The sequence below is a fragment of the Rhinatrema bivittatum genome, chromosome 3 (genome assembly GCF_901001135.1).
Source record: "Rhinatrema bivittatum chromosome 3, aRhiBiv1.1, whole genome shotgun sequence".
Classification (NCBI taxonomy): Eukaryota; Metazoa; Chordata; class Amphibia; order Gymnophiona; family Rhinatrematidae; genus Rhinatrema; species Rhinatrema bivittatum.
Window position 1 is genome coordinate 429,117,279 of NC_042617.1, and position 27,202 is coordinate 429,144,480.

At 45.1% G+C, this 27,202-nt stretch overlaps 1 long non-coding RNA gene across 2 annotated transcripts in view; it reads left to right on the forward strand.

Annotated features, from left to right (window-relative positions):
• LOC115088812 overlaps nucleotides 1-24,811 on the forward strand; it is a 56,992-nt gene extending 32,181 nt beyond the window's left edge. For both annotated transcript variants that reach the window (XR_003855903.1, XR_003855902.1), the window contains exons 2-3: nucleotides 24,141-24,325; nucleotides 24,699-24,811. This is a non-coding gene — a long non-coding RNA (uncharacterized LOC115088812). The remainder of the gene's footprint in view (nucleotides 1-24,140; nucleotides 24,326-24,698) is intronic.
• The last annotated feature ends 2,391 nt before the right edge of the window (nucleotides 24,812-27,202 follow it).

Here is a 27,202-nt window from a genome sequence, read left to right on the forward strand (position 1 = left end):
TTGTGGGTAAATGCTACATGGCAGCTATGAGAGCTTTACACTGAAAAAAAGCCCTAATTAGGCTGAAAAAAAATTGTTGTTGAAGGGCCCAAAAAGAGATATTCAGGACACAGATGAAACCTGCTTTTATTCTCTATTATTGAGCTCTGCTCAACCTCTCATCCCGCCTGTAAATTGGTGAATCTTATTATAAAAAAAACTGAGCAAAAACGTGGGCTTAGTACGGCCTTCTCACCTTTTCCTTTTCTATAGGGGACTAGCTTCATCCTGGAGACTTTGCATATCAGAAAATGAATAGTCAGACTGAGACATAGGGTAATGAGCCATCTAATGGATTCTGTGGCTCAGAGCTCAGTGGGCCCTACACACTGATGCAACATGTGATGTACTGACACAATGCCACACGCGTTATTTACATATGTGATGTGGCAGGCTGAAAATTTCCCTAATCACACCCTTTTTATCGCAGGCGCTCTTTCCATTATATTTATAGTGATTTGATAAATCTAGGTCAATGTCTCATTGTAACATGCTAGAGAAGTTATGTTTCTTGATTCCATAAATGATCGTTTGATGGAGCTGCTAGTCCTAAAACTGACACCAGGGGGAGCTACTGTAGATCTAGTCTTCAGTGGAACAGGTTAGTGTGGTGAGGCCACTTAGCAATAGCAATAATAATGCAATCAAATTTGGCATAATCACTGTGACAGAATGAGGAATTGAATTAGATAAAATTTAAAAGAAGCTGTTGCAAAGGTTGTAAGTTTTATGAAGCATGGACATTGTTTAAAAATACCATCTTGGAAGCCCAGACAAAATTTATTCCATGCATTTAAAAAAGGTCAAAGGAAAACCAAATGATACTAGCATGATTTGCAGGTAAAGTGAAAGAGGCAGTTAAAGCCAAAAGAGCATCTTTCAAAAATTGGAAAGCAGACCCAAATGATGAAAAAAAAGGGCAAGAGTATCAGTACGGGCAAATCGGATGTAAAACAGAAGTAAGACAGGCAAAAAGAGAAATTCAAAAGAAGCTTACCTTAGAGGCAAAAACTAATAATAAATACTTTTTCAAGTACATTCAAAGCAAAATGCCTGTGAGAGAGTCATTTGGGACACTAGATGACTGAAGGTTTAAAGGGATTCACAGGGAGTACAAGAAAATAGCAGAAAAACTGCCCCTCTGTCTTTACTGAGGTGGAGGTTGGGAACATACCCGTAATTAGCTAGCACTTAGCTTCCTTTTATTTTGAATGAGATGAGTGGATTCTCCTTATTCTGTATTTAAGAAGAGTGTAGCGCGCACACATGTATGCCCGAGTGCACCCTTTTAAAATCTACCCCTTAATTTTCAGCTGAAAATTCACCTAAATTTAGGACCCGAACCTTAAGGGCCTAAATTTAAATCTGCTATTCATTCCCCTAGACTTAGGAGCCTATTATTGCTGAAAATCAATGCTAAGCTTTTAGAGATCCATATTCAGCTGCTATCCAGCTGAGCAAGTCAGCCAGATAAACATACCTGGCTAATTTGGCTGGGATATTCAGCAGTGTGGCTGAATGTACGCACTATCTTATAGTTAGCTGGATATATTTATTTGGCTAACTTTAGACCTGCTCAATAGTAGGTCCAACTTATCTGGCTAACTGAGCCGGATACTGCTGAAATTTGGCACTTAACTGGCTAAAGGCCTGATCCATCAAGACATTTTACCAGAGAGCCAGAATGGGAGAAATGCTTTAGTAAGTCAAGTCTTAAGTTAGCTGGATAAGTTGTTTCCCCCTTTCTTGCTCCCATACTTAACCAGATAACTATTTAGCCAGATAAATAATTGCCCAGCTAAGTGACAGCTGCTGAATTCGACCAAATATTGAAATGGCACAATTTAGTAGGATAAGTCTGAATTTATCTGGCTACGTGATGCTGAATATCGACGTCCTAAAATTTTTCCTCTGCCCTAACTCCGTGCCTGTAACCACCCATGTTTCAGGGTCCTAAATTTAGAAGCCTGTTGAAACTAGGAGCCTAAGTGTAGAAACTCAGCTCTAGTAAATTTTCAAAGGGTCAATTTAAAATCCTAACTGCCAAAGTTAGATTCCTAAACCATTTGAAAATTGAGCCCTAATAAATTTAAACAATTTTTAAAAAGAATGTTTATTATTTTCCATAAATAAATAACTGGTTGATATAGTGTCTCGTCTTGTAGCAAAACTTGTCCTATTTCTAGCCATTAAAGCACTTTCATGCCTGATCCAGTGTAGTGAAGGAGACAGCTGCTTCCAAACAAAGCAGTCTTTATCTCAAGAATAAAGTTCACATGTTGTAAAGACTAAACCACAAATACCAGACTAGGGCTAGAAACAAGAGCCAAGTAAATGTTTATCACTGTAATGTTAGACATGAATTTTATAATTACACCCTCTTTTGACATACAGAACTTCTGTTTTCAAGTAACTAGTACTCAATAATATACTGAGGCCTATTCTTCACAAATATTTTGCACCATAATAGCATGAATAAATGGAGATATTGGCCAGCAGAGAATGCTAGTACTTTGCAAAAATAGATTTTTGTATCCAGTTTAGGGCCATTTATTTGCCTCTGTGCAAATTCTGTTGTGTAGTAACTAGGTTGCCATAGATAATCCAGTAATGTCTCAAGCTCTTCTCCAAGGCCAAGCAGGAAATAGCCATTTTTATAAAAATATATTTCTTCATTTCAAGATACAAGCAAGCCATGCTGGATTACAGCATGGCGAACATAACATGGGAAAAAGCGCGGGCAGGAGGCGCCGCACGGAGGTAGGGGGAGGGGTAACTCAGGAAGAATAAGGCGGGAAGATTGAGAGGAAGGAAAAGAAAGGAGGGAGGGAGGAGACGTGGCAGTTACAGGGAATTCAAATCGGAGGCAGGGATTGGTGGGAGGTAGATGATGTCAGAGGCGGCAAGCAGCAGTTTGCCGAGGGAGAGATCAGGGAAGGGAGCGCCAGAATTTTGTGCCTGGTAGGACGAGGGCAAGGGAATTATCGCAGATACAGGTAGAGAGGGAGTCGAGCAAGCATTGCTGGAAGGGCGCCGAGAAACAAAGGAAACCGGAGCGCTGTGGCGGCAAAGCTTGCTCGTACGGTGGGGGGTAGGGAAAGCCCACCTTCCCCCGCCCCGGGGGAAGTGAGGGAGAGAGGATACACGGTGAGCTCGGGAGAGAGTGCTCCTGAGGCGATTCCTATTCATTTCAGTGCACCCGCCACTGCGTCGGGGGAAGGGGAGGCCCGCCCCCTAGATTTGTCAATACATGCCTCAGGGTCAGGCAGTGAATCGTCAATCGGATACAGGCCGGTGCTTCCCCGGGCCAGCGAGGCGGAGCTCAGCGGCGGGCAGGGTGTCAGCGAAGCCGCGCTGCACACAGAAGAAACCGTGGGAGACATGCCCGCAGCCAAGCAACAGAGGGTTCGGAGAGAGGGAGCGGTAAGGAAGAGAGCTGTACAGCGCGGAGCGGAAGCCATCGGCAGAAAGCTCGTAAGCGCCAGCAGGGGCCGAATGGAGAGGCGGATGGGAGGCGTGGACAGGGCCGGAATCCAAGCGGCAGGGAGAGGACGGAGCAGAAGAAGAGCAGGATCAGAGAAGGGTTTTGGCAGCGGAGACGCATGGCAGTGCGATGAGGCGGCACATACATGCGGTGAGTGTGGCAGAATGCGAATGGAAAGGGAGGCGGGTAGGGATATCAGGAGCGAGCACATGGGTGTTCAGAGTAAGGACTTGAGCCACGGTAGGGGAAACTTGGGTTTCAGAGGTTGGCCTGCGTGGTACACGGAGAAAAGAGGGGCTCACGGGGAAGTGGGGAGGGGGGCGAGATGGGAATTTTAGCCGAGAAGGTAGGGAATATTATTGTATTCCTAAAGGAGAACACAGACAGGAAACAGATCGAAGCAGTGTAGGGCAGTCACCTGTGTCAGGAATGGGTGCTGCGGCCAGTCCATTTGTTGTTGCAGGGTACATGGAGGAGGAGCGTCCAGGTACATCGAGGAGTGAAGCATGGAGAGAGACACCAACAGTCAGACCGATGGCAGGGCGTCCAAACAGAGCAGGAGGAGAAGCAGCCAGGAGCTGGATCCTCAGATTGGAAGAAGGTACAGAGAGGTCAGAGAATCAGAGGACAAGGAATAGAGGAAAGGCTAAGCGCAAGAGGGATTCCTCAACAAAGTCACACGAGTAGTAGCTCGTCGTCGGAGTCCTCCACGGACTCCAGCACATTGGCACGACGGGACAGGGTGGGCGGCTTAGGTCCAGAGCAGGATATGGGTCACCCAGCTCTGGCATCCCTTACAGAATTGTGGGAAGGGGTGCCAGGGAATCTACGCAGCAAAATCAAGCGTCGCAAGTATGTCAACATCTTCCAGTTATTAGATGGCAGGAGGGGCAGTAAGAGGAGGCTTAGGAAAGGCAGTAAGCACAAGAGCGAGAAAGTGCCAAGGAATAAGGTACCTAAGAACATCCTAAATTGGATGAGGGGCTTCCTGTGTATAGCGAGTGTGTTGGGCATTACCAGCCTTTCTTGCTTATTGCGACAGCATCTTGGGAGCATTCAAGGATTATGAAGGTTGGGCCTGGCTCAATTACGATGAATGATTCAGGGAAAAGATGGCAAGGAATAGATTCATGTCCTGGGGAATGCAGGACATTAATTTATGGCTCATGCAAATGACAAATAAGGGCGCAAAGCAAGGAAAAATAGGGGCACCGGGAGGAGCAGGCAGTTCCATGGCAGGCGGTGCAGGCAGTACTCCAGGGGATGAAAGCGCGGGGAACTTGGTGCACAGCGAGAAGTAAAGGGAAGCTTGGTGCACAGCGATGTTTGCTGGAGATTCAATAGGGTCACTTGCTTGTTTCCCAAATGCAAGTTCAGACATGCATGTGCGGTATGTAACGGTGCCCACTCCAGCATCAAGTGCACTCAGGCCCATGCCAAAGGAAATGCTAGGGTAACAAAACCGTAGCAGTGCCATGGGACAAGGCGTGAGAGCTCGGGTAGGAGGGTTAGGGCAGCATCAGGACGGACATAGCGGAGGAGGGAGAGGGGTTTTGGCAGGGGAATTTAGGTAAGAGGCGGGGCGGGAGGGCACAAAGATGGTCCTTCCAGGGCACTGGGGAATAGACAAGGGGAGCATTACCAAAAAAAATTAAAAAGGGGGAACCATATGACTCGCAGCGAAAGAAAATTACTGGGCAGGACATCAGTGTTAAAGTATTGAACAGGTAGACAGCTGATAAATTCTTTAATAATAGACTACAGGGTTTCCAGGCACCGGAATGTTTCAGGATATAAATTATGAAGACGATTGGGATTTAAGCCCCCAGTACTTGGAATGCGTACCTAAAAGGAAACGCAGTGTTAGCCTCCTATTTACAGCAGCAGGGGTGGAAGAGAGGGGCAGTGCCTGAGCGATGTTTGGTGGGTTTTGTGTTGTGGGCAAAACAAAGCGGTTATTCAGTGGCCACGGTGAGAGCTAACCTGGCGGGTTTTTCATTTTTCCAGAAATTGAAGGGCTGGGGAAACCCCATGCACAGTTTTCGGTTGACCAAGGTTTTGAGAGATTGGCAAAAAAGAGTGGGCACACATAGGGATCAAAGATTGCCTATCAGATATAAGGATGTGATACGATTTTCAGTATTGCTACAGCAGGTGTGCTTATCGGGGTTTGAAGTAGTACTATTTCGGGTGGCTTTCGCGTGGGCATTTTTTGGTGCTATGAGGGTTAGAGAACTTATAGCGCAGTCCCGCAGGAGCACACGACACAGAGGACTACTGTTCAATTGTGTTCAGATTACTTAGCAGTCGGTAACGTTGTTTATTCCTAAATCCAAAACGGATCAAATGAGGAAAGGCATGTTCATTACTATGTTGCCTGCTGAGAATGTAATGGCCTGTCCAGTCCACGCAGCGTTAGCGTATCACAGGATCTGGCCGGCGGTGGTCGGTTCTTTCCTAGTACATGCAGATGGTATGCTGCTGACTAGGTACCAGTTTGTACAGATTTTAAGAAGGGTAGTCACAGAAGACAGGAGAGATGCGCAGAGGTTTAGTTCCCATTCCTTCAGCATTGGTGCGGCGACATCTGCGGCTGAGGCGAGGTCGACGGACGAAGGCATACAGAGTATTGGAAGATGGAAATCCGGAGCTTTCAGGGATTATATTTGGATGGGAAAAGGGGAATGAAGCGGCAGATTCAAGATGGTTGTGCTGACTTGCCGTTCGTGAGTCGTCTGACCGAGCCCAGCCATTTTTTCTGCAAATATGTCCCACTCTGGCAGGAAAAGAAGAGCCAGAGAGCAGGGATTACCTGCTCAGTTGTCGGCTGTGGACATTCAGGGTCTGATGGACTTCCACGTACGATGTAGAGGAATTGATCCAGGAGTAGGCTCACTGGAGGAGAGCCGGCAAGCAGAGGAAGCCGGTTCCCTCCCTGAGCTGTCCATCTCTTTCTCCCCGGAGGAGCGGATTTCCCCCTCTAACCCTGCTGAGGCGCACACACTGAGCCGGCAAAAGGGAGAGCCGGCAGAATGAGGTCCTGGAGACGCTGTAGTACCCCCGACTTGGCATTTTTATCTAAAAACGCCGATTGAGGACTCAGGAAAGTTGGGGGATTTATCTGTTGATGGTGTGGAAAGGCACAGGGAAGTTTTAATGCCTATAGAGACAGCCTACCAGCCAGTGGAACTGGTAAGACTTACATTAATGACATTAGATTCTTTATGGGATGCTATCTAGGCTTTAAATGTAAATATTGCTCAACAAATTAGCTCTGCATTTAGTTCCTTTTCTAACCAGGACACTCATTTGAAATCTGTGGAGACAGAAGTGGTTGAAATAAAGAACTGTGATACAAACAAGATTGAGTTGGGAAAAGTTATGAGTTTGCAACAAAATGTTATAAAGGAAAACCAAATGTTTGCTTTTTGGCTGGAAGTTTTAGAAAACCAATATAGGGGGAAAAATTTACGCTTTACTAATTTCCCCAAAGATCCTACAGTGGCACCAAAAGAAATGTGGAAGAGATACTTAATGGAAAATTTAAAGATTCCTGAAAAAGTTTTGCCACTTATATCACATATATATTATGTATCATCATTTAAGAAGGGTCCTGAAAACTTAAATGAAGCATCGGAGCTTTCACCTATAATTAAATCTCCTTTGAATGTTTCAGAGCTTTTGGAAATGTCTGAAAAAGATATGGTCAAACCTGTTACATTGATAGTTTCCTTTCTGATGGAATCAGATAAGGACAGTGTCCTTAGAATGTTTTTTTGCCATAGGTTGGAGCCTTTTCTAAATATGAAGATCCATGTGTTTCCAGATTTTTCAAAACAAACTCAAAAAAAGAAGAAAGCAGTTCTTGCTACTCAAACTGAAAGTTTTGGAGCAGGGAGCTTTTTTTTATATTAAAGTTCCTATGTAAATGTTTGATAAAATTCCAGAATGCCTCTTATGTTTTCTTCCAACCTCCTCAATTGTCTGCTTTTTTGTTGAGTAAGATAACATCTACTCCTTTGCCTAAAAAAAGGTCTTTAACAGAATGAAGATTTGCTCAATATATAGGTCCTCAATATAGTCAGCAATAAGTGTATTTTCCTGAAATTGTGACCTTGATATCCCCTATATTGTGGACTTGGAAGTGGTGATTTATTTACATATTGCTATATTTTTTGATAGCTTCTTATTGTTTATGATTTGTAAAAAAATAAATTTTGCCACTTATTTTCTACTTATTTTCTATCAAGTGTATTGCCTTGAGGTGTATTTGAAATTGCATAAATAAAATTTTTTTAAAAAAGCCTTGAACTATAAAAGTCATTTTCATAATAAATTGTATTCCATCAATGTATCATTCCAACAGATAAATTTTAAGGACAAGAAATTTTCATGTCGGGGGATACACTTGCTTAAAACTTATCTGTTAGAATGATATGCTGATGGAATAAAATTCACTATGAAAATGACTTTAGTGGTTCAAAGCTTTTTGCATACCCTCATCACATGGATATAAAACGGGATGCTATCTGAGAGATCTACCCATGCCAGAAATTATATTCAAAGGTGATGATTCAGAAAAACTGAAACAAATCTCAGTGAACCTGGAAGATGTACTAGGGCAAATTGACAAACTAAAGAGTAGCAAATCATCTGGACCAGATGGTATACATCTCAAAGTACTGAAAGAACTGAGAAATGAAATTGTGGACCTGCTATTGGAAAATTGTGAACTATCAGTAACATCATTTATGGTACCTGAAAACTGGAGCGCTGGCGATGTAACTCCAATGTTTAAAAAGGGATCAACAGGTGATCCAGGAAACTATAGACCAGTGAGTCTGATGTCTGTGTCAGGCAAAATGGTAGAAACTATCATGAAGAACATAAAGTCTCCTTGGTAAAGATGGCTTGGAGCCATGAAAATGGCTGTGGTTCTATGGTTTGAAGCCCATAGTAGAGCAATGAGCATAGGTTGTCTGAAGTTTGTTAGTCTACATGGGGTTGCTGGGATGAGGTTTTTAGGACAATGCTTGGTTGGCTAAAGAGCAGGGTTTTAACATACTTGCCACATGATTGTGCTTGAAATCCACTGATAAAGAATATAACCAAAATGTTACATGAACATAACTAAAGACAAGAAGCTCCACCCAGAACTAATGAAGTCTACTTTCTGGGTCACCGTATGTGTGTCAATAGTTCACAAATATGTGTGGCCCTGAATACAACATCCTTGCCAGAATTCTCAATGTCCTGAAAATTTTCTATGACTAGGACATGAAACACAAACGTTATTGGGGAACTTACATACATAGAACAAGCTCATGAGCCTTCTGTTTGGAAACAGGCCAATAAAAAAACTTAAGAACACTAAGTAATATATAGTACAGATTCAATATGTGAGAACTAGTTCTTTTTAATTAAAAATGCACTGTATCTAAAGACAACATTTTAATTATAGTGTATCTGTATATTTTATTTTTAGTTAGCAGTTTTTAAGAAGACTAATTCAGACATAACATAGGCTCATTTGTGAGAGCTCTCATCCTGTAGAACTCCATGTACAGTAGAGCATGCATGGTTTATTATACCAAACAGCTCTTCAGAGCTACTGCTTGCATTCTTCATGCTGTTAGAAAAGAACTCAGGGGCAGTAAAGTGAGTCATGTGAAAGACGGTTTAGGAACAGCGAATCATGATTTCATAATCATTTCATTGAACTGTGATGACAGCTGGAGGAGGGAGATGTTACAACTTGTATAATGGGAGCAGAACAGAAAAGTAAAAACTTGTTTGAATGAGTTGATAAGAACTCAAATGTTATTGAAAAGAGGGTGTAGAAGAAAACACACATGACAGAAGAAAGCATGACTCATGCCTTCTATCAGAGTGAAGGTGAGTCTATAGAGTGCTTGAGAACACCCACAGACCTCTACATGTATACTTATGAAATGTGTTTTAAAGACAAAAATCTGTAAAAAAAAAAAAAAAAAAAGTTCCAAAACCGAATCATTACAATTTTATATAATGGCTACTTTTGAGATTCTATTACTTATACTAGCAATGAAAGGCTATCAACCCAATAAGTTTATCAGTTTTAGTTGTATACTATTAATCCCATGTATTACAGAAAAATTGGTTCTGCAAAGTTGTGATTTAGGAGTAAATTACACAATTGATCTAAGGTAGTAACACAACAAAAATCTGAACTGGAAATAGGTTATTTTGAATTTCTCTGCAAGTCTTCGGAATAATTGGTATTAATTAGTTGGTACGTTTTACATTTGCATGGTATTTTAGAAACATTGATCTTAATGGTGGATGAGTTTAGTGGCGGTGCAGTGGTGGTTAGTTATACTGGAAGGAGTAAGGGTGGAGGGTATTGGAGAATGGATATGTAGGAGTTTTAAATTATGAGGAGAAGAGGTGTAATAAAGGTAGGCATGTTTGTATATATAGGGTGTTTTGTTTGTATGTTTTATTGTTTTTATTCTGATTTATTGTTTTTATTCTGATTGTAAATCAGTGAGAGCTTGGTGGAATCAGTGAGTAATAAATGTGAATTATAAATAGATAACATGATGGAGATAACGCAATTCAGGAGCAGCCCTCCACAGGATTCATTCCCCTGTATTTGCAGCCTCATAATTCTATTTACCTCAGCACCAATCCCGATTTCTTCAGCTCTGCTTTAGGTTAAGACTTTGAAGGTTCAGCCTGTGAAACAGAAGTTCCTTTCCCAGGTTCTTCCTTTTCTCCTAGACTACCAACTTTTTTCAAGCGTCTCCTATGGTATTCTCTCTTCTTCCCCCAGGGTAGCAGCTCTGTCTCAACATTCATTTTTTTTCCCATGTGTGCAATCTTTTCCACTGTGCACAGGTTGTCACATTGTATTGGCAGCCTTCTAGCTCACTCTGCCCTTTGAAAGCTCTCCTGATTTAATACTACACCTTCTTTGAGTGTAAAGATGCTGCTACAGTGATTTTCTACCTGCTGCATCCACTTACTCTCACCCAGTTAGCCGAGTAATTTAAGATAGTTTCTTTCAATACAGTTAATTTCTGTTAAGGGGATAAGTGGCAACTTGGGCAATAGTGTCTTGAAAACAACCAAAAGGAAAAAGGAGGCAGATTCTGCCTTTTCCTTTTGTGCTGTTTATGTACAATTAAAGCAAAGTGCAAAGCAAACAAATGATGCAGCTCACTCAGTTCAGGCAGAACAGAGACATCACACATAGCAGCTTTTCTCATAAAGTGGATTCCTGCATGCTCCCTAGGACCTCTCTAACTCTTCTGGGCCCTGTCTTTTTATACTAGGCTGCAGGGATCCTCCTCTGGCCCAGATTCCCTGACTGGGTTGGGACTTAAGGAGGACCGGGCCAGATAGCTGTGGTTAGTCCCCTAAGGTGGTCTGAGGGAGTTTCCTGTAGACTCCCTCACAGAATGCTTCTTCTGGATTTAAGAGGCATATAAATGGAGATCTAAAATAAGGTGTTTGGGCTTTATAGTTTATTTTTTCATAACTGGGACCAGAGCTTTTTAATATATTTATAAATAATCTGGAAAAAGTAGTGATGAGGGAGGTTATCACATTTGAAGATGACACAAAATTGTTCAAAATAGTTTAATTACAAACCAACTGTGAGGAACTGAAAAAGGATCTTGCAAAACTGGGGGACTGGGCATCTCAATGAAATATGCAATTTAATGTGGACAAGTGCATATATAGGGGTAGATTTTAAAAGCCCTGCACGCGTAAATCCTGTTGGATTTACGCGCTCAGGGCACTTGTGCGCCGGTGCGCCTATTTTGCATAGGCCGCCGGCGCGCGTAAAGCCCCAGGACGCGCGTAAGTCCCGGGGCTTTGCTTGGGGGGCGTGTCGGGGGTGGCGCATCATTCGGCGGCGTGTCCGGGGGCATGGCGGCGGTCCGTGGGCGAGGCCGGAGGCGTGACGGTGGTCCGCGGGCGGGACCGAGTGCTCCGAGTGCTGTGGAAGGGTTTCCTTTTCTTGGGTTTATAGCTCCACCAGGCTTATAGCTTGCTCTTTGTTCAGTGATTATACCTTTTAGTAATTCAATTTAGCTAAGCCCAAGGCTAGATATTTGCTTTCACCCATCCTGGAGGGACCACCTCCTCTCAGCCACAAGGCCTAGACTCAGGCAGGATTATGGAAAGAGAACAAATCTAGGTTCTTCCATCCTGCTTTTTTATTCCTTACTCTGAAAACCAGGTATCCAAGAGTTCTGACCCCATTTTTGTACCGGGTAATAATCTGTTTGTTTGCCAAGACTGACTGTCTTTCAGTGCATTTCCACCACAAATTTGTATAGCTTAGGACTTTGCCATTATTAGTTTGTGAAACGATATTTCACTGTAATTCAGCAGCAGTGGTCAGGGGGTTGCCACATACAAATCCTCTAACCTGAAACTCTGACTCATCTCTTCAATAGTCATTGAATCACCTTCACAGTAGGAGGTCTGATTACATTTTCAGTCTTTCTCTGTCTTCCAGGCTGGAGGCTCATGTTACATTGCCTATTCCTGTTGCAGTTCATTTTAATGGTGGCTTCTCCCTTCCCCCTCCCATGATGTCCAATTAAGTGATTTTACAGGATTGTTCTGGGAAGGGTCGTGGTGGGTACATAATGACTAATGTATTTAATTAGCAGCATCTCAAGGATAGTGGTGGTACAGAGTTTAATGTTCAAGGTTCACCTAGGGCAGTGGTTCCCCAAACTTGTCCTAGGGAACACTCAGGCAGTCAGATGTTTAGGATATCTGCAAAAAAATATGGTTGTATGGGAGAAGTATCGGGGCTGTTTCAGGGCCTGCAAGTATATGCTGGATCACAGGCCTCATGCTAATTTAGTTTCAAATTTCTGCAGCTATTGCCACTGCACAAAAGTCTACCTTATTGTGGCCTGAGGAAGGAGAGAGAAAAATGGGAGAGGGGAGAGAGCTGCTGCAGGGCAGAAGGGTTGTGAAGGAGAGGGGGGGGGGGTCTTCTGTAGATTAGCAGGTAGTTGGGAATGAAAGGGCTGCTACTGGACGGGGTAGAAAAGAAGGGGCTGTTGCTGGGCAGGGGGCAAGAAGAAAAGAGGATGGAAGCTGCTAGGCAAAGGATAGGTGGTAGAGAGGGGGTACTTCTGAGAAAGGAATGGTTGGGAGAGAGAGAGGAGGCATGCTGCTGGACAAGGAGTGGAAGGAAAGAAAGAGGAAGATACAAGACAAGGAGTAGATGGCAGAGAGCAAAGGGGATGCAGGGCAAGGATGGGTGGTGATAAAATGGGAGACCAGGGCAAGCTGTGTGGGGAGAGAAAGAGAGAAACACAGGTAAGGAGTGAAGAGGGGTGAGGAGAAGGGTTTGCAGGGGAAGAGAAAGGAGGCTGCTCGGCACGAAGGGAGGAGAAGGGGATGCTTTGTGGAGCCACCACCACTAGATGTGCTCTGCCAGTCGCGGTCCCGTCTCATGATCGGGCGCCCTTACCTCACCCCCTCGGGTCACAGTGGGACTCCCAATGCCGACAAGAGGAGGATGCAGTCAACCACCATGAAGACCCATGCACCGCACCAGGGCTGTCGCTCTGCTAAGCGTCCCTAGCTGCATGTGTGCAGGACTGGTGCTCTCTTGAAGGGCCTGCAGCAGGAAATCCCCCTTGGTGCCCTGTGATGACATTCCAGGCCTTTTTCTATTTAAGGCCTGCTATTCCAACAACTGATGCCTCGGCAATAGGTCAAGCTCATTTGAGTAGCTGGTTGCCATGCAGTTCTAGTGCTCTGTCTAAGGTTCCTGATCCTTGCTTCCTGTTCCTGTGTCCCCCGTTGGTTCCTGTCTCCTCGTTTGCTGTCTGCCAGTTTGTGTCCTATCTGCCATCTTGTCTTGTCTTCCTCCCTTTGAATTGTCTCTTCGGCTTGGACCTTGGCTTGGACTTCGGCTTGTTCTTTGGTATTTGATTCTCGGCTGAACTTGGACCTCCTAGACTTCGCCAGATTGTTGCCTGCCTCGACCTTGGTTAGCCTTCATGTCTGCTGTCTGCTGCCTGCCTCGACATCTGTCTGAACTGACCTGTCTTCTTCTCTCTGGCCTTCTTCTTCCACAATGGATTTTCCTTCATCCAGAGGCTTATGCCTAAGTCTAGCTGGCCCCTGCGGGGAACCTGCAGGGAACGTGGGCTGGTATTCATTAAGTCCTCTGCTCCAGTCAGCTTTGCCTGCTGATGGTGAGGTCGCACAAACCTCACCTTGGTCCAGGGGTCCACAAATGCAACAGATTGCTGAGGCCATGGAACCGGCAGATCTCTTGGGTTTGCAGGCCATTCCTGGCCTGGCTCAGAAGATACGGCAGCAACAATAATTCCTGGAATTACTCGTGGGTTCCATGGAACGTCTCAGCGCCCGCCTCGACACCACTACCACTTTGACCAGAACCTCGGCTCCGGTAGTTCCTGCAGTGCCTACTGCCATGCCTATGGTTCACCTATCAGTACCCCCTTGGTATGCAGGGGATCTCAAACAGTGTCACAGAATCTTAAATCAGTGCTTCATGCATTTCTTTCTTCAGCCTGTGAACCATTAAGATCACTTTTATCCTCTCCCTCCTGGATGGGAAGGCCTTTGGCCTGGACCTCTCCATTGTAGGAACATAGAGATGTCCTTCTCCAGAACCTACAGCAGTTTGTGAAGGCCTTTAAGTTGGTGATTGATGAGCCAGGCCGTATTGATACCATTGGGTCTGACCTTCTGCACCTTCAGTAGGACACTCGCCCCCTTATGGACTATGCCATCGAATTTCACACCTTGGCCACAGAATTAAACTGGTGTGAAGACAGTATTTGAAGCATCTTTCTGGAGGGACTCTCCTCATGGGTAAAAGATGAGCTATCTGCCCGAGTAAAAGATGAGCTATCTGCACGCCAGAGCAATGAGTGCATCCAAATCCCTGGATGCATTAATTGATCTGGCGTGGAAGATTGACCACCATCTCCAGCAGCAGGCTCGGAAACTGCAAGCACCTTCTCACGCCCTCTCACTTCGATAGCTACTTCAGTACCCCCTGCCTCCTGCCACTGCACAGACCGAGGAGCCCATGCAGCTCAGCCAGAGTCACCTCGCTCTGGAGGAGAGACTCCATCGCCACACTTTAGGGCTGTGCTTCTATTGCACCGGGAAAGGGCAACTACTGGCATACTGTCATCAGAAGCTGGGAAACTAAAAATCATAGAAGCCAGTGGGGAGATGGACCTAGGCTTTACCACTCCTGCTCTCCAACTCACACTTCCGGTGGTGATTGATGTGGATAACTATGAATTCTCCACACTCGCATTAGTGGATTCTGGCACAGGTGGGAACTTAATCATGAAGGCCCTTGTGGACCATCTGAAACTGCCTGCGGTCCCTCAGGAGACACTCTTGATCATCTCTTCAATCTACAGAGATTCACTTCCGGGGTGGATCATCCTGGTCACTGCTTTGCTGCACCTCTGCATCGACATCCTACACGTGGAGAAGATAACTCTCTATGTCTTTGAGAAGGCGGTGCACCCCATCATATTAGGGTTACCATGGCTGTAAATCCAAACCCCTCATTTTGACTCGGGAATGCTTCAGTTGATGAGCTGGGGTTCTCGCTGTCACAATTCATGTCTTCTTCTGTTGAATGAGTGGACCCTTGGACCGAGATGAAGTTGATGCTACCTGCAGAGAGGAGCCCTGCAGGTCCTCGGTAGCAGCAAGTGGTATTGGTCAGTGCGGAGACACAACAGGACCTTTACCACTACCAGCCCTCATTCTCCGTAGGTTGAGCCCTTGGGAGCCGGGACCGGCTGGACTTAGGCACAGGTCTCTGGTGATGAAGGTTTCCACGACGGACGACCGATGAAAGAAGAGTCAGGACGTTCCAGGAGTCAGGACGTTCCAGGAGTCAGGACAGGCAGCTAACAAAGGAATTCGGCAGGCGGGCCAAGGGTCAAGGCAGGTGGCACTCAAGCAAATCCAGGAAACGTACCAAAGTTGGGGCAGGTGGCAATCAAGCAAGTCCAGGAAATGTACCAAGGTCGGGGCAGGTGGTGATCAAGCAAATCCAGGAGGAAGTCAGAGGTCACAGCCAAGAGTCAATCCAAGGAAAAAAACACAACGGGTCAGGAACACGGAGTCAGGCAACCAGCTACTTGCATGGACTTCGACCTGTTACAGAGGCCAGGAACAAGGGCCTGGCCTTAAGTATCCTGGGAGCGCTGTTGTCATCAGGGAGGGCCGCGACCCCTTTAAAAGGAGGAGAGAGGTGCACGCATGCACCTAAGGGACTGCTTGTGGGTGCAGGAAGTCAGCAGCAGCAGCAGTAGCTCTGAGCTATGAGGAAGAGATGGAGCGGCAGCAGCAGCTGAGGGACCGGCTGCATGCGCCACAGGTCAGCAGTGGTTCCTATGTGGTGCAGGGGGAACGTGGCGATGAAAGGTGAACACGGCTGACCACGGAGCCTCGTGGCTGTCAGGCAGAACACTTTCTATCAAGCTCCCGCTGACTGTTCTTCTGGCCTCGACCTCATGGAGATTGCCCCCACAGTATGCGGATTACTTGGATATGTTTTCCAAGAGCAAGGCGGAGATGCTGCCAGCACACTGACCCTTCGATTGTGCCATTAACCTCATTCTCGGTGCTACTTCGCTGAGAGGGAGGGTTTATCCTTTGTCTATCCCTGAGACAAAGGCCATGTCCCAGTATATTAAGGAATACCTCGAGCAAGGGTTCATTAGGCTATCCATGTCTCCTGCAAGGATGGGATTATTCTTTGTTTTGAAGAAGGATGGTTCGCTATGCCCATGCATAGATTTTCGGGGTCTGAACATAATCACAAAGAAAGGCCGCTACCCATTGCCACTCATTTCAGAACTCCTTGATCACCTCCAGGGAGCCAAGGTATTCAAGAAGTTGGATCTCCGGGTGTGCATTCAACCTCGTTCGAATAAAACAGGATGATGAGTGGAAGACAGGGTTTAACACATGGGATTGTCATTACGATTATAATGCCCTTTGGTCTGTGTAATGCCCCCGTAGTATTCCAAAACATGATGAACCAGAACTTTAGGGACCTGTTGTACGTGTGTATCATTATCTTTCTGGATGACATTCTCATTTTTTGAAAGGATCTCCCATTCCACTGCCAAGATATCCACCATGTCCTCCAGCGTCTACGTGTCAATAAGCTATACATTAAACTAGAGAAATGCATCTTTGAAAAGGAGAGCCTACCATTCTTGGGATACATAGTTTCTAGCCATTGCTTCCATATGGATCCAGAGAAAGTGAGCTGCATCTAAGATTGGGCACAGCCTATGAGCCTCCACGCATTGCCGAGATTTTTGGGATTTGTGAACATCTATCGACATTTCATCCCCAGTTATTCTCAGATTGCAGCCCCCCTGGCATTCACTAGGAAGGGAGCCAACACTAAGGTTTGGCCTCCCAAAGCAGTTGCTGCTTTCCGAGAATTGAAGCGGGCCTTTCTCCAGAAATCATGTCTCCATCACCCGGATCCTACTCACCCATTTATTCTAGAGGTCGATGCCTCCTCCTCAGGTGTTTGGTCTGTTCTAAGCCAACATTTCAGTACAGGGGTTCTTCATCCCTGCTCCTATTTCTCCCGAAAATTTTCGCCTGCCGAGCAGAATTATGGAATTGGGGACAGGGAGTTGTTAGCCATTAAGATAGTGCTCGATGAGTGGTGACAATGGTTGGAGGGAGCACAACATCAGATCACAAACACCTCCATCTTGCTCAATGTCTGAATGCACGGCAAGCCCAATGGTCCTTATTTTTTGCCCACTTTGACTTTGAGGTGAGGTATTGGCCAGTAACCAAAAATGTTCGGGCGGACACCCTCTCTTAATCCTTTGAGGCAGAAGATACGCCTGATTTTCCCCAGCATATTATTGATCCAGCCCAGATCCTCTTGGCCGCCACAGTGACCATTATACAAGGAAAGATGGTCACTCCATGCAGACTCCGCCAGAATGTATTGGAATGGTCCCACGATTCCAGTGTTGCAGGTCATCCTGGTTGGGCCTGGACTGTCGCACTGCTGCAGCAGTATTATTGGTGGCCCCAGATGTGGAGAAACATCAAGGCCTTTGTGGACTCATGTCCTTTTTGTGCACAGCAAAAACTGCTGGTGGGAAAACCCTGAGGGTTGTTACAGCCGTTACCGGCCCCTAGGGAACCCTGGACCCATTTGTCCACCGACTACATGGTAGACCTCCCCCCTTTAATGGCTGTAGCACTATTTGGTTCGTTATTGACCGATTCTGTAAAATGGCTCATTTTTCCCCCCTTACAGGCCTTCCCTCAGCACCTGAATTGGCCCGGTTGTTTGCCACCCACATTTTTCATCTGCATGGGATACCTAAGCATATTGTCTCAGATAGGGGTGCGCAATTTACTGACAAATATCGGTGCTTCCTCTGCTGTAAGTTCAACATCACACTGGACAACACCACTGCCTACCACCCTGAAGCCAATGGTCAATCAGAAAGAACTAATCAGACGTTGAAAACCTTATTGAGGGCCTACGCTAATGACTGCCAAGATAACTGGGCTGCCCTCCTCCCATGGGTTGAGTTTTCACATAATTCCCACGTCAGTGCTGCCATGGGAGCCTCCCCATTACAAACTGTATACTGAAGGTAGCCTTCCCCTCCGCTGCCAGTACCATTGTCCTTGCCTTCTCCAGCAGCCCAATTAACCGCGTAAGAACTCCAGAATCTCTGCATCCACCCTGAGGAGATTCTCAAAAAGGCTGTGCAAAGGGCAAAGAAAGCAAATGACATGCAACGATGACCAGCGCCACAATTCAAACCCGGGGAAAAGATACAGTGAGCACCCGCCACATCTGGCTCCGTATGCTTCCATGAGACTTGCGTCTCACTATATTGGACATTCCCAGTTACATGCCAAGTAGGGCCAGTGACTTACTAGCTGCACCTACCCACTTCCCTGGGAATCCACGACATTTTCTACATCTCCTTCCTCAAGCCATAAGTCCTCACGTGGCTATCCCAAGCGTGCCTAAACCTCAAGATATCTTAGCTGAAGAAAATAAGATTTACCAGGTGAGCGAGGTACTAGATGTATGATGGAGGAACAAGAGATGGGAATACCTGCTCCCCTGGGAGGGGTTTAGCCCAGAAGAGAATATATGGGAACCGGCCTTGAATATCCTATACAAAAACCGCCTAAGGGCATTTCATGCATTGCTCCCTAAGAAGCCTAAGTCCCTTGGGGGGGAGGGTTAGAAGAGGGGGTACTGTTGCGCTCAGCCAGTCAAGATCCTGTCCTGTGACTGGACTCCCTTACCTCACCTCCCAGGTCGCAGCGGGAATTCCAACACCAACAAGAGGAGAATGTAGTCCTCCGCCACGAAGGCCCGATGCAATATGCCAGGGCTGTTGCTCTGCTGAGCGTCCTTAGGCCCGCATGCAACTGGTGCTCCCTTAAAGGGCCCACAGCTGGAAATCCCCCGCGATGCCCTGTGATGACATCCCAGATCTTTTTCTATTTAAGCCCTGCTCTTCCAACAGCTTGGTAATAGGTCAAGCTCATTTGAGTAGCTGGTTGGCACACATTCTCGTGCTCTGTCTACGGTTACTGATCCTTGCTTCCTGTTCCTGTGTCTCTGTTGGTTCCTGTCTCCTCATTTGGTGTCTCCCGGTTTCTCTGCTCCCTGCTGTCTTGCCTTGTCTTCCTCTCTTTGGATTGTCTCTTCGGCTTGGTCCTCAGCTTAGATTTCGGCTTCTTCTTTGATATTGGATTCTCGGCTGACCTCGGACCTCCTGGACTTCGCCAGATTGTTGCCTGCCTCGACCTTGGTTAGTCTTCATTTCTGTTGTCTGCTGCCTGCCTTGACCTCTGTCTGAACTGGCCTTCTTACTGGCCTTCTTCTTCCATGACGGATTCTCCTTCATCCAGAGGCCCGTGTAAGTCCAGCCAGCCCCGGCACCCAAGAGTTCAACCTGCGGGGAAGGTGGACTGGTATTGGTGAAGACCCTGTTGGACCTCTGCTCCAGTCAGCTCCTTCTGCTAATGGTGAGGACCTGCAGGGCTCCTCCCAGTGGGTAGTGCTAACCTCACCTCAGTCCAAGGGTGCACAAACACAATACTAGAGGAACAGTTGTGCCTTTAACACCAAAGGAGAGAGTACTTTCCAGAATAGCCATTGCTAAATCAAGGTGGGGGCAAATGAGATAATTCTGAATATCTGCCTTAGATGCAGAAAAGCCTATTTCCTGTACTGCATGTGGGATTTAGAGAAATATCAATTTTCAGAGTGAAATATCAGTATAGCTGCTTTAAATGTTTCCAGTTTGATATTATGTGCTGCTTTATTGTCATAGTAGAGCTATATAAAATGCAATGATTGTATGCAATGTTATGGTTGAGGACCCAACTAGGCTGGGGTCCCCCTCTGGAACAGTCCAGTACTTCAGATCAAGGCAGGACTGAGCTGGGGAATCTTTTTCCTATACCAGCCACCTTCCCCGCAGGTTGAGCCCTTGGGTTCTAGCAGCTGGCAGGACTTAGTCTGCAGTTGGGATTGAAGCTGGCTGGCTTGGATTGTGAAGCCTGATACAAGGCAAAGCTGGGGTCTGAAGCAAGGCAAGGCTGGAGTCTGAGGCAGTGCAGGATTGGAGTCTGAAATGAGACTAAGGTTAAGACAATGGTTGGATACAGGGAGAAGACCCAAGCAAGACAGTGATTAGGCCAGACAGATAACATGAAAGGCCCAAAGGCCAGAAATAGGAGACCTGAAGCAAAAGGCTTGAGGCCATGGCTAAGGCTGAGGCAATAGCTGAGGCTATGGCTAAGGCTGAGGTAATAGCTGAGGCTAAAACTAAGGCTGAGGTGAAGGCAGAGACTATGGCTAAGGCTGAAGCAATAGCTGAGGCTATGGCTTAGGCTGAGGCTAAGGCTGAAGCAATAGCTGAGGCTAAGTCGCAGGCCTGGAGAGGCCATAAGTCATACTCAGATGAGGGGCCAAGTAGAGAGCCGAGGAGACTTGATGACAAGGCACTGGGGTTAGCAAGAGGCAGGGTTAAATAGGCTGAGCCCTGATGAGTCATGGGATAACAGGGACTATGACTGGAGCGAGAGTAGATGTAGCTCTGTGGGGCCCTCTGTTGCTTGGGATGCTGCCTTTCAGTCAGAATCACAACACAAACAGACATATTTTTATGGCTACTCCTGTTTCAACACCAGAGCAACATGTTGAGTTACATTTCTTTTCAAGAAAATAACATAAATCTGTGATTGCCATGTTAGTTCACATAGATACGAAGAAATGAAGGGCAACAAACAAGTTGCAGGTGATGCCTTTTTATTGGACTAAATATATTTGTGACTAGCTTTCCCCTGATGAAGCAATCGGTCACATACAAAACATGCATTTTTACCATGCTGTCCTATTTATACATATATTTCATCTTTTGGATTCTACTTTTTTAACTCTTATTCTGTGATTATAAGTGTAACGTGCATATGGCTTATATTCCTTGCCTTCAGTAAAAGACATTCCTTGCAGCATCAGTAAACGACATGAGATCTCTATTAAAGGTTTCCTCTTGAATGGAAGAGGTGTCACTTTTTGTCAGATATTGTTGTATGTATTTATCTCCTTAGCTCTTGCTGCTTTCTGTATTCTCTAGTATTCTGCTTATCTCATTAACCCATTTTCTCTTTCAAACCAGCCATGACACGTTGCTCCTCTGCCCTTAGGGGTAGGTAGAGGAAGGATTCATCATCCCAGGGGCTGAAAATGCCTCTAAACACCACTTCCCCCTTTGTTTTTCTTTTTTAAGAGAGGGGTAAGAAGGGTTGCTTTTTAAATTAAAAAAAATAATAATTCTTCCTATTTTTGGTACATTTAATGCATTCTGTCTTCTTCTTTTATGAATTCAACTGGTGTGGGAATAACATTGCTGTTTTTGAGTGTGAGTTTATGGATGTATGTGTACAACGTAAGTAAAGGTAGATTATATGTTTGAGGCCCCAAAAGTTACTTCTGCTCTGAGCAGGAGTAAATATACAGTATTTGGAGTAGAGAGATCTGGGAAGTAAAAGAAAACAGATGCATAAGTGTGTTTGTAATTTACCTGTAGAAGGATGGGATGGGCAGAATGGAGGGGATTAGTGGATGGTTTATGGTTTATGGTGGATCTCCCTCCTGCACATCCAAATTTCTTTTCTCTGGCTTTTCGGAATATATTTTTATAGTCCAAAATTTCCCCCAAATAAACCCTTTTACAACAGTTGATAATCTGCCAAACCGAAACATCTGGAGGTCCAAACCTTCTCAGACTGAAGTTTACTCAACCAATCAAATTGGACAACTCAGCTGTTTCCATATGTATGGCTAACATGCAACCATACAAAATTCATGCATGAATCAGTCCCTAAATATTTAACGTTTTATTTAATTTAATCACATTTGATGCATGCATCACAATAAAGTTCTGATAAAATATTTTTTCTTTTGTTGACCTAGAGTACTAAATTTGGTTATGAAACAGGGATTATTTCTCGCCCAACCTCCCCCTCCCCCCCACACAATTAGATAAGCAACAAGGAAAAAGTCTCTCTATCTACATTTATACATCACAGTCTATAGGTGTCTGTCATTTAAGGACAGGTTATGCTGCCGGCATTTATCTGAACTCCTGACCTCCTCTTCTTTTACTGAAGTCTTCCTTCCGTGTCTCCATGTTCTGGAAGGTGGATCTGAAAGGGCTGAAAATGTCATGGTACTTGCATAAACATTTCAAACACAAAACCCACTAGCGCCCCTTCCTCCATTCTCTTGTTCTCTGCGGTTCCTGGAAAAAAAAACCCAATAACATTTAAGGATTATTTTTGGCTTGCTTGGCATGTCAGGTCACTAAAGGCACTGGTGTGGGCTGGGAAGAGGGGCTTGCTCTAGTCTACGTGCACCAAAAGATTTTACAAACATTGTTACTTGGTCTTTCTGTAAGAATTCTACAGTTTGAACTTCCATCTTCATCTGAAGCAGAGGCCTGTGAGGGCTCCAAAGCACATGTACTAAAATATCTTCCTTGTTGATCCTTTCAAGGTTATCAAATCCAACTTCCAGTGAATTAAGACTGCTTCTTTTTGCTTCTTACTGTATCACTGGGCTGCAAAAAAAAAAAATGTGTATATCTATCTTATTGTTGTATACACATTTTATTTCTAGTACACCACTTTCTTACCAAGTCCCTGACTCCAAAAACAGCATTAGAATGTCTTGGGTGTTAGCAATGCTGGTTAATAGTACATTTCGTATTGCACCCACTTCTGGGAAACATTGCAAATAAAATGCAAGCTCCATGGCAATACAGTTGGGTAGTTTGATAAAAAAAAGACCAGGTCCAAGCATTCCAGCCTTCTTTCCTAACAGCTAACACCATGGAATCCTTTAGAGGAAGACACACAAAACCCCACGATTGTGGATCTGTAACCAAAATCTGTAGCAAACTGCAAAATAAATTTCTTCCCAAGCCAAATCCAATATTTTAGCAAAGGGAAAGTCTTTTCTTACAAACCTATTAGATTTTTTTCAAGATATAAACATGTGGGTAAAGGTGAGCCAGTTGATATAGTTTACTATATTTGGATTTTCAGAAGGCATTTGACAAGGTCCCCCATGAGAGAAAATGAAAAAGTCATGGAATAGGAGGCAGAGTCCTATTGTAACCGGTGACTAGTTTATTTATTTATTAACATTATTTTTTATCCCATTTATAGCAGACCAGCTTTCCTAAACAGATCACAACAAAACCATATATATTTTAAAACCTCAAATACAGTTAAGAAACAGGAGACAGAGATTGGGATTAAATGGCTAGTTTTCCAAATGCAGAAAGGTCAATAATGGAGTATCCCAGAGATCTGTACTGGGGCCTGTGCTCTTTAGCATTTTCATAAATGATCTGGATAATCACATTTACAATTGACACAAAATTATTCAAAGTTTTAAAACAGCAGTACATTGTGAGAAACTGCAGGAAGATCTTGCAAAATTGGCGGACTTACCACTCAGGAAAAGGACCTTGGAGGCCTCGTGGACAATGTATTAAAATCCTCAGCTTAGTCTGTGGCAGTGCTTAAAAAAGCAAGTAGAAATTATTTGGAAAGGAATGCAAAATAAAATGGAGAATATCATAATGCCTCTGCATCGGTCCACACCTTGAGCATTGTATGTATGCAGTTCTGGTCGCCCAATCTCAAAAAAAGGCAGAATTAAATAAGATGTAGAGAAGGGCAAAAAAAAAAATGTCCTTGCCCTCTTTTTTTTTATGTTGGGGAAGACCTCTCACATGGTTAGAACTTGTATATAGGAGCACTGCTCTTGACTGAGGTTAGGGAGAGAGAACGCTCCTTTTGTACAACACTGGACCCAGGCCTACTATGTTCTTGATGACTTGAGATTTTTTATAATTGCGGTTTGTGCTTCCTCATCACAGAGTGGTAAAATACGTGATGGATTCACCTCCTAAACACTGTCTCCCCCCATGGACTGAATAAAGAACTAGACTGTTCAGTTTTCCTTTAACTATTTCTCTGTTCTATACAGATGGCCAACTTGCCCATATATGTTCACTTATATTGTGCTGCTGACCCGAAGTATCTGTGATTGACACAGACAAGATCGCATGACCCCCATTTTGGCGTGTTTTTGTAACCTGATATTTAACTATGGCTACTGGAAGTTCCTTTCTGGCGCTGTTCATTTGATGTACCAAACAACTGTCATTCAAGGTAAGACTCTTTTTTTTCCCTCTTTGCTGCTTACATCTAGCATTTTGAAAGACAAGGTTGAAATAATTGCATATATTACTCTAGCTCTGTTTGATTAGTAATTTTTGTTTTGTTTTTGCTGATACACCTCCTCTGATTGACATTGTATGACTCTGTTCTGGTGGCTTCTGCTCCTAACATTCAATCATAGCCATTGGAAACACTGTTGTCATACAGCTTACCTCACATTGTTAAAACTTGTAATCTAAGATGAGATCCTTTTGTGGAGTTGTATATGTATAAGATATTATTACACTCTAGTGATGTTCTTCTTTGCTGATGGTTGATTTTCTTTTGTCCTCTATTCTGACATTTATTATACTTCTGTTCACAGCTTGGTCCCTCGACGCAGTTTCTCGAAACACGGTCCGTGTCAGGGGACTGTGAAGGCTTGTCTAAGATATCCTGATGTGATTTGATGCATATAATAAAATTATATATAAACAACATAAAATCTTTGACATATTAATTTTGTTGCCAAACCCTTGTGTATCTCCTATCTGATTTTAGCTGAACCAGGCTCTGACTCTGGTGAACTTTCCCAGGCAGGCTGCCCTTCCTCTGGCATTTCCCAGTACACTGGTCCACACATGTTCCAAAGAAATCCTTTTCTCCTTAGAGCTTCCAACTTCAGTCTGGCAGACTTTCCCAGGCAGGCTATCCTTTCTCTACACTCATCCCCAGCTTTTAGGATCCTCTTCAACTTCTAGACTGCTAGGAGGCTAGAGCCTCTCCTAGAATTCTCTACCTCAAACTTCTCTAGACTCTCTCTGTGAAGAGATAGGCCCTATGGTGCCTCTCTGTGAAAAGATGGCTCAAAACACCAGCAGGACATCAGATCTTAGAAACTTCTCCTCAAAAGTCTCCTGCATCAGTGTTGTGAATGTGAGCCGATGTGGAGTTGGGGGAACCTGCAGGGAGGAGCCCTGCATGTCCCCAAAATTGGCAGGCAAAGCTAGCTGGAGCAACAGCCCAATTGGAGCATCATCAATACCAGCCCACGTTCCCCTTAGGTTGAGCCCTTGGGTACTAGGGCTGGCTGGTCTTAGGTGCGGGCCTCTGTGAAACTGATGACCCATAGCAATGGAGACATTGCAGGCCAGCATGGAGAAAGAAGCAAAGTCAGGGCAAGTAGCAATCAGGGCAGACAGCAGTCAGACATGGTAAGGTTCAGGCTGTGGTTAGAGGCAAGCAAAGTTCAGAGAGTGTCGAGGTCCAGGCAGTGGTCAAGTCAGGCAGAGATCAATTAGAGATGGTGAGAAGGCAGTGGTCAAAGGAAGGCTGAGGTCAAGCAGTGACGAGGTCCAGTCTGAGGGTCAAGCCAGAAATCCAATCCAAGTCAGAGCCAGTCTGTGGTCAAGTCAAAAGTCCAATCCAAGGGGATGGAAAATGAAGAGGAGGATGGGGACCACAGGAGCAGCAAAACGCTGAAGACAGTCAAGGAAGACTGACCACAAAGACAAGAACTCAAGATGAACTAGGCTGCCAAACAGGAACAGGAACAAGACACAGGAACAGTAATGTGGTTGCAAAGTATTTGAAGCGAGACAAACTATTGCTGAGGCACTGGAGGGTTCTTCGTCTCAGTCCTTTATAGGGCTGGCTGAACAACATCATTAGGGTGTGACTCTGGAGATTTCCCTCTGCTGGCCTTTTAAAGTTAGGGCAGTCATCGCAAGTGCCCTAAGGGAGGGGGGCACACCTTGATGATCTGGTGGTGTCCTGCCACAAAGAGGAAGAGCAGTCGTAGCGTGGCATCTTGCTATGCTCCAAGGAGGGCTTGACGTAGGAGAGCAGATGGGAGCCTGGAGGCAGTCACAATGGGTGGCTGCGTCTCATAAGGCTGGCGGAGTGTCGGGAGGTGGAGAGGACAAGCCCGGGCTGGAGGTAAGAGCGGCAGGCCATGGGACAAGCCTGCAGTCTGACAAATGCAACAGTACCCCCTCTTCTAAATCCTCTCCCTTGGGGTTTGGTTTTCTGGGGGTGCACGGCATGAAACTCTCTCAGATGATTCTTGTCCAGTATTTTCTAGATAGGTTCCCATCTCTTGCTGTGTCACCTGATATTCAGAACTTCTTTTACCTGATAGGTGATGTCCTCTTCTGAGGAAAGTTCTTGAGGTTCTGGGAGTCTCCTGGGGGGCCATGAGAAGATTAAAGGTTTTAGGAGGGAAATGTGGAACATGTTGTGGTTTCCGAGAGATGTAGGTAGCTGTAGCTGATAGGTTACTAGACCCAACTGACATAGGATTGGGACTGGACCAATGTATTGGGGAGCTAGTCACATGGAGGGCATTTGGAACTGAATGTGATAGATGCTGAGCCAGACTTTGTCCCCTGGCTTGAATTGTGGTACAGACCTCTGGTGTGCATCAGTAGTTTTCCTGGCCCTTTCGGCTGCTTTATGCAGCATCTCCTTGGTGTGTACCCAGAGTTCTTGGAGTTCATGGGCTCTCAGTTGGGCTGCAGGTGAAGGAATGATCAACAGATAGCTAACGGAGGTAATGGTTGTCTCCCATATATGACCTGGAAGGGCGAAGACCCTGTAACTCTGCTGATGTGGAAGTCATGAGAAAACTATGCACATGGGAGGAGAGAGGCCCAGTCATCTTGATGGTATAAGCTCGGAGGAAGCTTTCCATGGTGCAGTTGGTCCATTCCATCTGGCCATTTGCTTGGGGGTGGTATTCCGTCATGTAGTCCAGAGAGATGTTAAATGTTTTTATAAAAACAGCAGTATTTGGCCGTGAACTGGGCCCTTGGTGGGAGAGGTTGTGGTAGATAGTGCATGCGAAAGGTGTTGTATGAATAGGCGAGCCAACTCCAGGGCCATGGGAAG